This window comes from Mustela putorius, unplaced genomic scaffold, assembly GCF_011764305.1.
Source record: "Mustela putorius furo isolate JIRA1106 unplaced genomic scaffold, ASM1176430v1.1 tig00000731_pilon_pilon_pilon, whole genome shotgun sequence".
NCBI classification, from domain to species: Eukaryota; Metazoa; Chordata; class Mammalia; order Carnivora; family Mustelidae; genus Mustela; species Mustela putorius.
In genome coordinates this window covers 3,145,210-3,155,359 of record NW_025421461.1, presented here as the reverse complement: position 1 = coordinate 3,155,359, position 10,150 = coordinate 3,145,210, and the positions used below count along the sequence as shown (strand labels likewise).

At 36.3% G+C, this 10,150-nt stretch overlaps 1 pseudogene; it reads left to right on the top strand.

The window, feature by feature from the left end:
• Nucleotides 1-2,930: 2,930 nt before the first annotated feature.
• On the top strand, nt 2,931-3,699 carry LOC123393063 (annotated as a pseudogene).
• The last annotated feature ends 6,451 nt before the right edge of the window (nt 3,700-10,150 follow it).

Sequence of the window (10,150 nt, the reverse complement as noted above, 5' to 3'; positions counted from 1 at the left end):
AGAGAAGACAATGGAAATCCTTCCATTTTATGTAGATTTATTTTTTCATGAGGTAAAAGTAACAAAACATTTATACTCTTAATGGAGGTTATAGTATTTTGCTGGAGGCAAATTAATTATTTGGGGTTTACTAGTGCTCAACTAAATTGTGCCTTAATTCATAAACTGAAGTCTTAAGGTCCAGAGTGACTTATTGGACTTGGAGTCAGGACCAGTAACAATGTACTAAAGGTTAAATAAAACCATAAAAGTGGGGATCCTAATTCAGCAGGGATGGTGTCCCTTTAAGAAGAGGAGAGATACCTATGCTTGTAAGCATTTGGAGAGAAGATGGCCATGTGCAAACCAGCAAGAGAGCTCCCACTAGAAACTAAATGTTGCTGGCACCTTGATCTTGAACTTGCACTCATCAGAATTGTGAGAAAATAAACTTCTCTTGTTTAAGCTGCCCAGTCTATGGTATTTTGTTATGGCAACCTGAGCAGATGAACTAACTAGTAAAACAATGCAACTGTGTGTTTTCAATTTCATCTGTGGTTGCTTTGTTTCTTTTGATCTCTGACAAAGGTGATGAATATTCATTTTGAGTCAACAGTTTCATTATAATCATATTTTTTTTACTTAACAAGAGTGCACTTAGAATTAAATTCATAGTGTATGAAAGCACCCAGAATTTTATATTTCAATTTATGTTCACATATTTAGTAAGTATTTGGGAAGTAAGGATTTGGCATTTTCTGTTTTTTATACTTCAAAATCATATTTTTTATAATTTTTCCAATGTGGAATTTGAAGTGATGGTGGACAAAGCTTACCTGATACAAAGTTCAGCTCCTTCTTTATGCTTAAAGATAGATGTTTAAGAGTGAGTATCTGGGCTTCAGTATTTCAGACTTAGAAGTAGAGTTTATTGAATGTCAACGGCAAGATTTCTATTATACAAATGAAAGCACTGATTGACTAAAGGGAATTTAAATGACTTACCCTCAATGATAAATTTTGTCAATAGTGAGAAAGAGAAAAAATTGTGGACATAGTGGCAGTGAAAATTGAAACACAGACCACAATTTAAAAATATATCCTGAATCACAAAATAGATAGAAGGTGCCAGAGAAATCATGTTTATCACCAATTATCTAAATTCATTCTTTTAACACCAGTTTACTTAGATCTATGTGATATAGATAAGACTACCCACAAGCTGATCAGCAGTGATTCTACATGGGCTCACAAATCCTAAAGACAGAGACCTCCGAGAGTTCCAGCAACGCTTGCATTGACACCATCTGACCAATGCTTCCCAAGGTCATCCCTTGACTCCAGCATCCAAAACTCCAGTTCTCTTTTCCTGACTTCATTCTCTTTCTTTTGTGATACCCTACAAATTCCCATGGTGTGTGGACTCTTTTGCTGCATCAAGTCATAACTTTTGACCACAAGAGTGTAGCTGGGGGTTTTTGGTTGATGGCAATTAAAGTTCATCAAGCCAATAGTAAGAAATCATAGAATTCTTTGGGTTCTATTTCAGAAAGACTCCCACTTCCCTCCTTTCATTTTATCCTGGAAAAAGTCCATTCCATTTTTCAAATTGGATTTCTGGTTCAAAGAAATCCTCTTTCCACTTAGGCCTTTATTTATTTCCCATTTTGAAGATTACAATGGGAAAACATCTGAAAGAATATCGGTTTTTGAATTCAGCAACAAAGGCAAAAATTGTATAGAATCAAAACATTCTAGAAAAGCTATCTTAAATTCTTGACTAAAAATAATATGCATTGTTTGGTATAGGCACATTTATTTAATACAATAAATTCATATCTGATATAACTATGTATCATAATATAATGAACAAAATTACACATTGAAAATATTGATAATATTCATGTTAAGGTTAGACAGGGGAATTTAAATTATTATTGTTAATTCCTTTTCTATCTGTTTTTCATAAGCTTCCAAAGATGAATTCTTATTAAATAAAATTCATAAATGATATAACTACATTGTAACACTGACAGTCTAGAGCCTACTGATATATTTCAATATATGTGTTTCATTTGAAATAATAACAGTTCTCAGACAATATACACTAATTTTATTGAAAGGTCATGCTAAGAGAAAAGGTGGAAGATCTCTAAAAGCTACAATGCTGGATGAGTCCAGTCACTACTAGCAAGTAACCAACTAACTCGCTTTTAAGAACTCCAAATATGTATTTTCAAATTATCTTGAAATCACATAAAATTAGAAATGATTAAAACAAAATTGCATAATAAAAATTAGAATTGCTTAAAATAAAGTGCATATTAATTACATATGTGGAAACATCAGATTTTTCCAAAAGTAAATATCAGAAGAGAACTTTAGTATATATTTTAGAGAACTTTAATATATTATCCAATAAAAATATTAATATATGTAGTATAATACCATCTGATGCTTGATTCTGAAAACAGTTTTTGAATTTGCCTATTTCAGATATTTGCAGTATTATCTTGGGCAAGTCACTTGAACTCTCAGAGATGGTGTTTTATCAGATTAAGAGATGCTCTGTCTGCCTATCAGGTTTATTGTAGAGTTCAACAGGAATGATGTAGACATAGAAGGCTTTATAAGCTATATAAAGAACCTATGTATATACTCAGGGAAAATGAGAGGTTCTAAAATCAAATAGCAAAATAAGTGATATATTTTTAAGAGTAAAAATATCCCATGATAGAATTGTCTTTTTCATGAGTATAATTTTTTAAATTAATTTTTTATTTTTTATAAACATATATTTTTATCCCCAGGGGTACAGGTGTGTGAATCACCAGGTTTACACACTTCACAGCACTCACCAAAGCACATACCCTCCCCAATGTCCATAATCCCACCCCCTTCTCCCAAACTCAGGCTGCCAGGGCAAGTGTCTTCATAAACCCAGAGGATGGATGTCCGGGAAGCGCTACAACTGTCTTGAAGTCAGTTGTTGCATCAAATACTTCATATTTGGCTTCAGTGTCATATTTTGGTTCTTGGGAATAGCATTTCTTGGAATTGAACTGTAGGCATGGAATGAAAAAGGAGTTCAGTCTAATATCTCTTCCACCACTGATCTCGGAGGCTTTGACCCAGTCTGGCTCTCCCTCCTGGTGGGAGGAATGATGTTCATTTTGGGATTCGCAGGGTGCATTGGATCAATAAGGGAAAACACTTTCCTGTTGAAGTTCTGGCAGTGCTGTGGGGCTTTTGGAGCTGATGATTGGAACCTAAATATTTGCTTCAATTGCACAGATTCCCACACAAGTTCAGAGCAAAGCAGCATGCCATTCTCCAGCTGCACCAAAGACCCCACAGAAGATGTCATCAACACTCAGTGTGGCTATGATGCCAGGCAAAAACCAGAAGTTGACCAGCAGATTGTAATCTACACGAAAGGCTGTGTGCTCCAGTTTGAGAAGTGGTTGTAGGACAATTTAACCATGGTGACTGGTATTTTCATAGGCATTGCTTTGCTACAGATTTTTGGGATCTGCCTGGCTCAGAATTTGGTTAGCAATATCCAAGCTGTCAGGGCCAGCTGGTAGAGCCCTGCCTCACTGCTGTATGACACTGGACGGACCCAGCCTTCCTGACCCTCCAGCATGCCCAGCCACATCCACGCTGCAATCCCACAGGATGGAACTGCCGAGAACTTGGATTTGGGCAGGTACAACTGGGAAATGCTTTTCACTGATGAAATTAAAAAGACAACCAGTATGAAAGTCATTGTACCATGCATCTCTGCTGTATCCATGAATTTATAGATGGTTGGGATGGTTGGCTACTTACCAAAAAAGAAAAAAATGGAGGGTGAGGGACCCAGCTATACTTGAATTTGTGGAGCACACAGCCTTGTTCATTTCTTCAGTGATCAGAGAGCTGGAACAGGCAGTTTTTGCTCTTCATCAGACCTGGAAGGGACTTTCTGGCCCATGGCCTAAAGAAGTGCATCTATTCTAAAACTCAACCCATAACCTGGGAGGGCTGTGGGTTTTTTTGTTTTGGTTTGTTTTTTTTGTTTGTTTTTTTTTTTTTTTTTTTGGTTTTTCAGGGGTTTTTTTCAGTTTGTTTGTTTTGTTTTTTTGGCATCCCAAAAACTATCATCCCAAGAAGAAAACAGCTTGTCTTTGGTTCAGATGTTGTGATCACATTCAACAAGTCAGGTGGGTGGGCATGCCTGGTCCCTCCTGAAGTGTCTCTTTTAAGGGGACTTGTGTGTTTCATGTGTATGGAGTAAGGGCTTTGGAACACTTAATGATGCTGAATTTTAACAGGACAGATTGTTGTTGTCAGTAGGTCTGAGCTGTATTTTCCATGAAATTCAAGGAAAAAATGAGGTTAATGGAGAGGCATTAACTAATACCCTTCACTCCAGCCCACCAAATTAGTTCTTGGGTTCTTTGGAAACTGTAATATTCTGGGTTTTGTTCTGCCTTTTTCGTATGTTTTTGTTTTTGTCTCCCAAAAGTGGGAACTAGAATACAGTTTCTCTTAAAGCATTTTCTTACTCAGCTCAAATATTAATTATTTTTTTGGTGTACTCTCCCTGCATGATCTGTGAATCTGACTCTACCAGCTCCTTTTCCTGCCGTCTTTCCTACAAACATTTATAAATGTTATTTGGTCAGCATTTATTTCATAAGTTCACCACCCTGAGTGGTGTGGTATGTCCTCCGTGGCCAGGGAGGGTCCCGCTGGCTGGGCTATTGCAAGTGTTTCCATGGACTCCATGATCCCTTTGCCCTATCAGTCTTCAGGGACCTGTCTGCAGCCCCTCCCCCCTTCTCTTTGAATGGAATCGCACTTAATTCTGAAACAGTGTTGACACAATCAGAAATATCCTAATTTTTTTGTTGTTGTTCTTATTCTGGTTTCAGTTTGCTTTTATTAAAAGAAAGAGTGCATGGCCAGAGCTCTTTCTGTTCTCATAGTTCAGACTAACCATCAGGATGGTAACAAAGCACAAATACTTTGGGAGGCAGTTCATTGATGGGACAAGTGTTCTGTGACCCAAAGTGGGAAACCACTTTCAGGTGCTACCACTCACCTGTCCCCATGAGCCTGGGGAGGGATGAATTTTGCCCTCTGATTTGAACCCAGCTAGTTTCTGCCAGGAGGTCCCTCTTCTGGGGAGCAGATCATAGCCTGTGGAATGCTGGGAAAACCACAGGTGTCTTTTGCAGTGATGACCCACTTGCCAACACAAAACTAGGCATCCAGCGAGCAGACTTTATGGAAACTTAGCAAGGTTTTCTGTTTTAGCTCTATGTTGCATCATGGCAGCTGATGAATGTGTTAATCTGCTCAGAAGAAGGACAAAGATTCTTTGAAAACTGTCTTTGGAGTGTGGGTGTGTGTATGACTGCATGTGTGTTTTTGTGTCTCTGTACAGTTGGAGATGTTCATTCCATATCCCGGCTATAAGATAATTCCGTATCATCTCTGCCCACATGCAGTTGTCATTCTGTAGTGTCATTACAACCTGGAGAAGACTTGAGCCCTGTGGTTGGCACTCTTGTCTCTTTTTATTACCTCATTCTCCAGTTAACTCCATCTGACCAGTTGATTCAGAATCAGGCAAGATGCCCTCCCTTTGGCATATCCAGTGAAAGGCTAATCAGCAAGTCCAAGTAAGTTCTAAATTTTAATTAATTACCCTTTATTTTTTTATACTTGAGAGTGGTTGTAATTAAAGCTGTCATGAATAAATTGGTTCTTCTTAAAAAAATAAAAAGATGCTACAACTATATATTTTCACACCCCCTGTGAAAATGTTCACATTTTTATTAAAATGAGATGTCCTTTCTACTAAATGTGATATTGACTTTTGAAAGTCAACCAAAAGTGATAAACCAAGGTTAGCAAGCATTATGTTGTTCCCTTACCTGAGAGTCAAATGACTCTTGCACTGCCATGCTTTACACAGAAATCTGATATGTTCTTATCACACATGACAAAATAACTTTTAATACATCTCAACATTTAGTATGAAATTACAAACTCAAGAGACATTCTTTTTAGTTTTTTTTTAACTTATGGCTAGTATGAATTACTTTGGCATCTTCTTTAATAAACTGTAATAAAACAGACTAAAACCTGTTTTAATAACTTGTCTGTTCTAACAGACAGGAAAACATACCCAATTAAAAAGAGTTAAGAAGCATAAGCACTGAGTTGACAAAAATAAAACCAGAGAATATTTAATTATGTGATGAGTTCAGATTATGTAAACAATATTGAAAATTATGAGAATGAAATCCCAAAATATTTTCCCCTTTTGGTGGAAGAATTTTTAAGTTGTGAATTAATGAGATTGTGCTTTTAGTTTTCTACTTCATATTGCCTTATTTTAAGCATCCATAAATCATGCCTAATTTTTTTAGCTAAACATGAATGAAATGACAAAAGCTTTTAATAATTCATAAAGCAATAAAAGAAACAACTAAAATTATATTCTGCCAGCGAAGACAGAAACTCTATTTTTTTTGATACCCACATTTTCATAGTAATTATAAAACAAAACATATCTCTACTTCACCTGGATTATTTGGCATCAAGTATTTTAGAGAGGCTGATTGTGTACAGACATGTAGAGCTACAGTTCAGATTTATACTCAGAAAAATCTAGCAGTACTGAATGTTTTAACTGAAAAGAGTGGCTGAGTTTAAGTAATTTTGGTTTATTTATATTAATATTTTATAAGTACAGTGAAGATTTCCTTAGGATTCATTTACTCCTTAGTATCAAATGAAACTCTAAGGATATTTGTATGATCAGTACTTGTGAATTTAACAACAGGCTATGTCATGTTTAGCCCCAGACCTAGAGGAAAGCAATTAAGAAGGTATACAAAGCTTGACATGTCACAGTTCTAACCCAGGTTTTTGTGTCAATGGCTCCCTAATTCTAAGTGAATTAAGTCCTAATTTGCAGTCTACATTGAAAATTATCCACTTTGGGAACTTTTATGGACTGAACTGTCTGCCTTCAAAATCCCTATGTTGAAGACCTAAGCCCATGTGACTGTATTTAGAAATAAAGCCTTAAAGGAGGTAATTGAGGTTAAATGGTATTATAAGGTTGGGGCCTGAATACTATAGGGCAAGTACCCTTATAAGAAGAGATAGAACCACCAAAGCTTTCTCCCTCTCCACATGTGCATGAGGACACAGCAGGGAGGTGGGCATCAACAAACCAGGAAGAGAGGTCTCACTAGAAACCAACCCTAATGGTGACCTTGATCTTGGATTTCTAGAGTCTAGAACTGTTAAAAAATAAGTGCTTGTTTAAGTCACTCCATCTGTGGTATTTTGTTATGGCAGCCCAAACCAACTAATACAGGCTTCTTGTCTGCCTTTTCAGTCTTACCTCCTCCTTCTCTTATTGGAACTGCATCCTATCTTTTTCTTACTTATGTCCCACATTTACCTGCTAGAATTCTACCTAAATGTTGAAGCCTGTGTCAAATCCACCTTGAAAGTAGATTTCATTCTTCTTTCTCATATGTTCCCCTCCCCCCAATAACATAGAATCTCTACTGCTTGGAGTCCCATTAACATTTTGCATATTTCCAGGGTAGACATGATATACTGTCTTATATTTTATCTGTTTGGTCATCTGTCTCACCTCTTCTATTGGATTCATGAGACCATATATCAGTTAGTTAACTCTTTTTGAGTGTCTACTGTGTGCCAATATATGGTTACCACTTACTAGGTACTTTTTATTGAATTCATTAGAATGAAAAGAATAACAACAATAATAATAATAGACAACAGAAAAAGGCAACTTTCAACTCAATTTATGTTGTGTCTCACAATCACAGGTATTAGAAAGTAAGGAACAGTCAGTGTCCCACCAACACTGTACTTTTCCCAACAATATGTTGAAGACAGAAGTCTTTTATAAGGAAGGATAGGATCAAATTACTACCTCATTTCCTTTCAGTTACTCTATACTGGGCCTTGAACAAAGATATCTTAAGTAGTTTTTGTTCTATTTGAGTAGTTATCAACAAATGACAAGATATGTAACTAAACAAAGGTAAGCAGCACAAACTAATTTATATCTCACTATACTGTACTGCTTCCTTTATGATGTAATCCTTTATGTGGAACTCCTTTGAGCTCACTATTGAATTTATGGGGCTAAGAATTATTTATTTCATTTAGAAAGAAGCAGCTACATAAAATTTTGCCCCAGACTCTTGACTTAAAATAGTCCCCAGGACAGAACATTTTCTTTATATTTTTCTTCTCACTCCAGCTGCCTAAAAATCTTTTTACTCCCTTGCTATCATTTTATGAATTATTCCGTATCTGGCCTTAACATAGGATTTCATGAGACAATAGAGATATTTCTATCTCTGTAGATACACCTATATTCTCTTTTTTAAAGATTTTATTTATTTATTTGACAGACAGAGATCACAAGTAGACAGAGAGGCAGGCAGATAGAGAGCAGGAAGCAGGCTTCCTGCTGAGCAGACACCCCAATGTGGGACTGGATCCCAATACCCCAGGATCAAGACCTGAACCAAAGGCAGAGGCTTTAAAGCACTGAGCTATTCAGGTGCCTTGTGATGCACCTATTCTAATGGAGATTTTGGGATGCAAACTAAAACATAATTAGTCTGAAAAGTATTGACCTGGAGATAATTTTTATGATATTTATTTTAAAAATTAAGTTGAAACCTAACATGCATTTCAGGTACCCTACTTGACACATCACTTTAAGTTAATAACTAGTTATTCTTATCTTTTAAAACATATGCAAAAGAAAAAAAACTTTGCAACATATTATGGAGCTGCTTTTTCCCCCCAGGATGAGGTTTACATCTCTATTTACTTTTTAAAAGATTTATGTATTTATTTGAGAGAGAGAGAGAGAGAGATTGTATGGGGTGGGAAGAGAGGGAGGGAGAGAAGCTGACTCACCACTGAGAGTAGAGCTCGATGCAGGCCTTGATCTCACAACCCTGAGATCATGATCTAAGCTGAAATCAAGTCACCCCAAGGTTTGCATCTTTAATAGAAAATATATATTGAGGGACACCTGGTTGGCTCAGTTACTTAAGTATCTGACATTTTGCTTGGGTCATTGACCTCAGGATCCTGGGATGGAGATCCTAAGATGGAACCCTGCATTGGGCTTCCTGCTCTAAGGAGAGTCTGCCCTCTCCCTCTGCCCCTCCCACTGCTTGTGTTCTCTCTTTCTCAAATAAATAAATAAAATCTTAAAAAGAATAAAATATATTTTGACAATTCTCTATTTCAAAATATATGTCAAATCAAATCATGTTTTATCCCAATTAACCTAGAGCCTGAGAATTCTTAGATTATGATAGTAAAAAATTCGTATTTATGCACTCCCTCCTTTGAAAGATTATATATCAGTGCCCTTTGCCATGTAACTTGTCTGCCTTGTAGAAAAGTATTATACTTCTATACCTAATTGATTTTAGGCTTGGCCATGTTACTTGATTTAGCCAATGAAATAGAAATAAAAGCAAAAATATATCAGTTCTGTGTGGAAGCTTTAATAGTCATTGCATATATTGGTCAGTTTCTTATTTCAGCCCTTGCCATGAAACAGCATATATTCAGAGAATTTCTCCTTTAGAGAGAAATGAGAGAATTTCTCTTTAGAGAACTCTCTTTAGAGAGAATTTCTCTTTAGAGAAAAGAGAAATTCTCTTTAGAGAGAATGAGAAAACATGAGGAGCAGACCATAGCCCTAAATCAGAACACCTGAGTCTGACACAGCCTGAAGTTGAACTATAACTCACCTGAAGACTGTTTTGTAAGGGAGATAGAAGATTGCTACTATAAACCACTGCAATTTGGGATTATTTGATGAAACAAAGAATTTAGATATTATAAGGGCCTTCTCAAATATCTACCAAAGACAATCTTTACTATCTAAGACCTGGCAAATAATTGACTGGGATTCAAAAGACATCAAAGTCTAGCTTCTATTGGTAAGTTTATCTGAAAATCCAACAACTTGTGTTTTTAGGCCTGTAGACTTTAAACTTTTCCCTGGAGACCTCTACTTCTTTGTAGATGGAATAGACATACTTCTATCTATTTTTCCCCACTGAGTACAACTAAAAGCCTGGGCATTCTA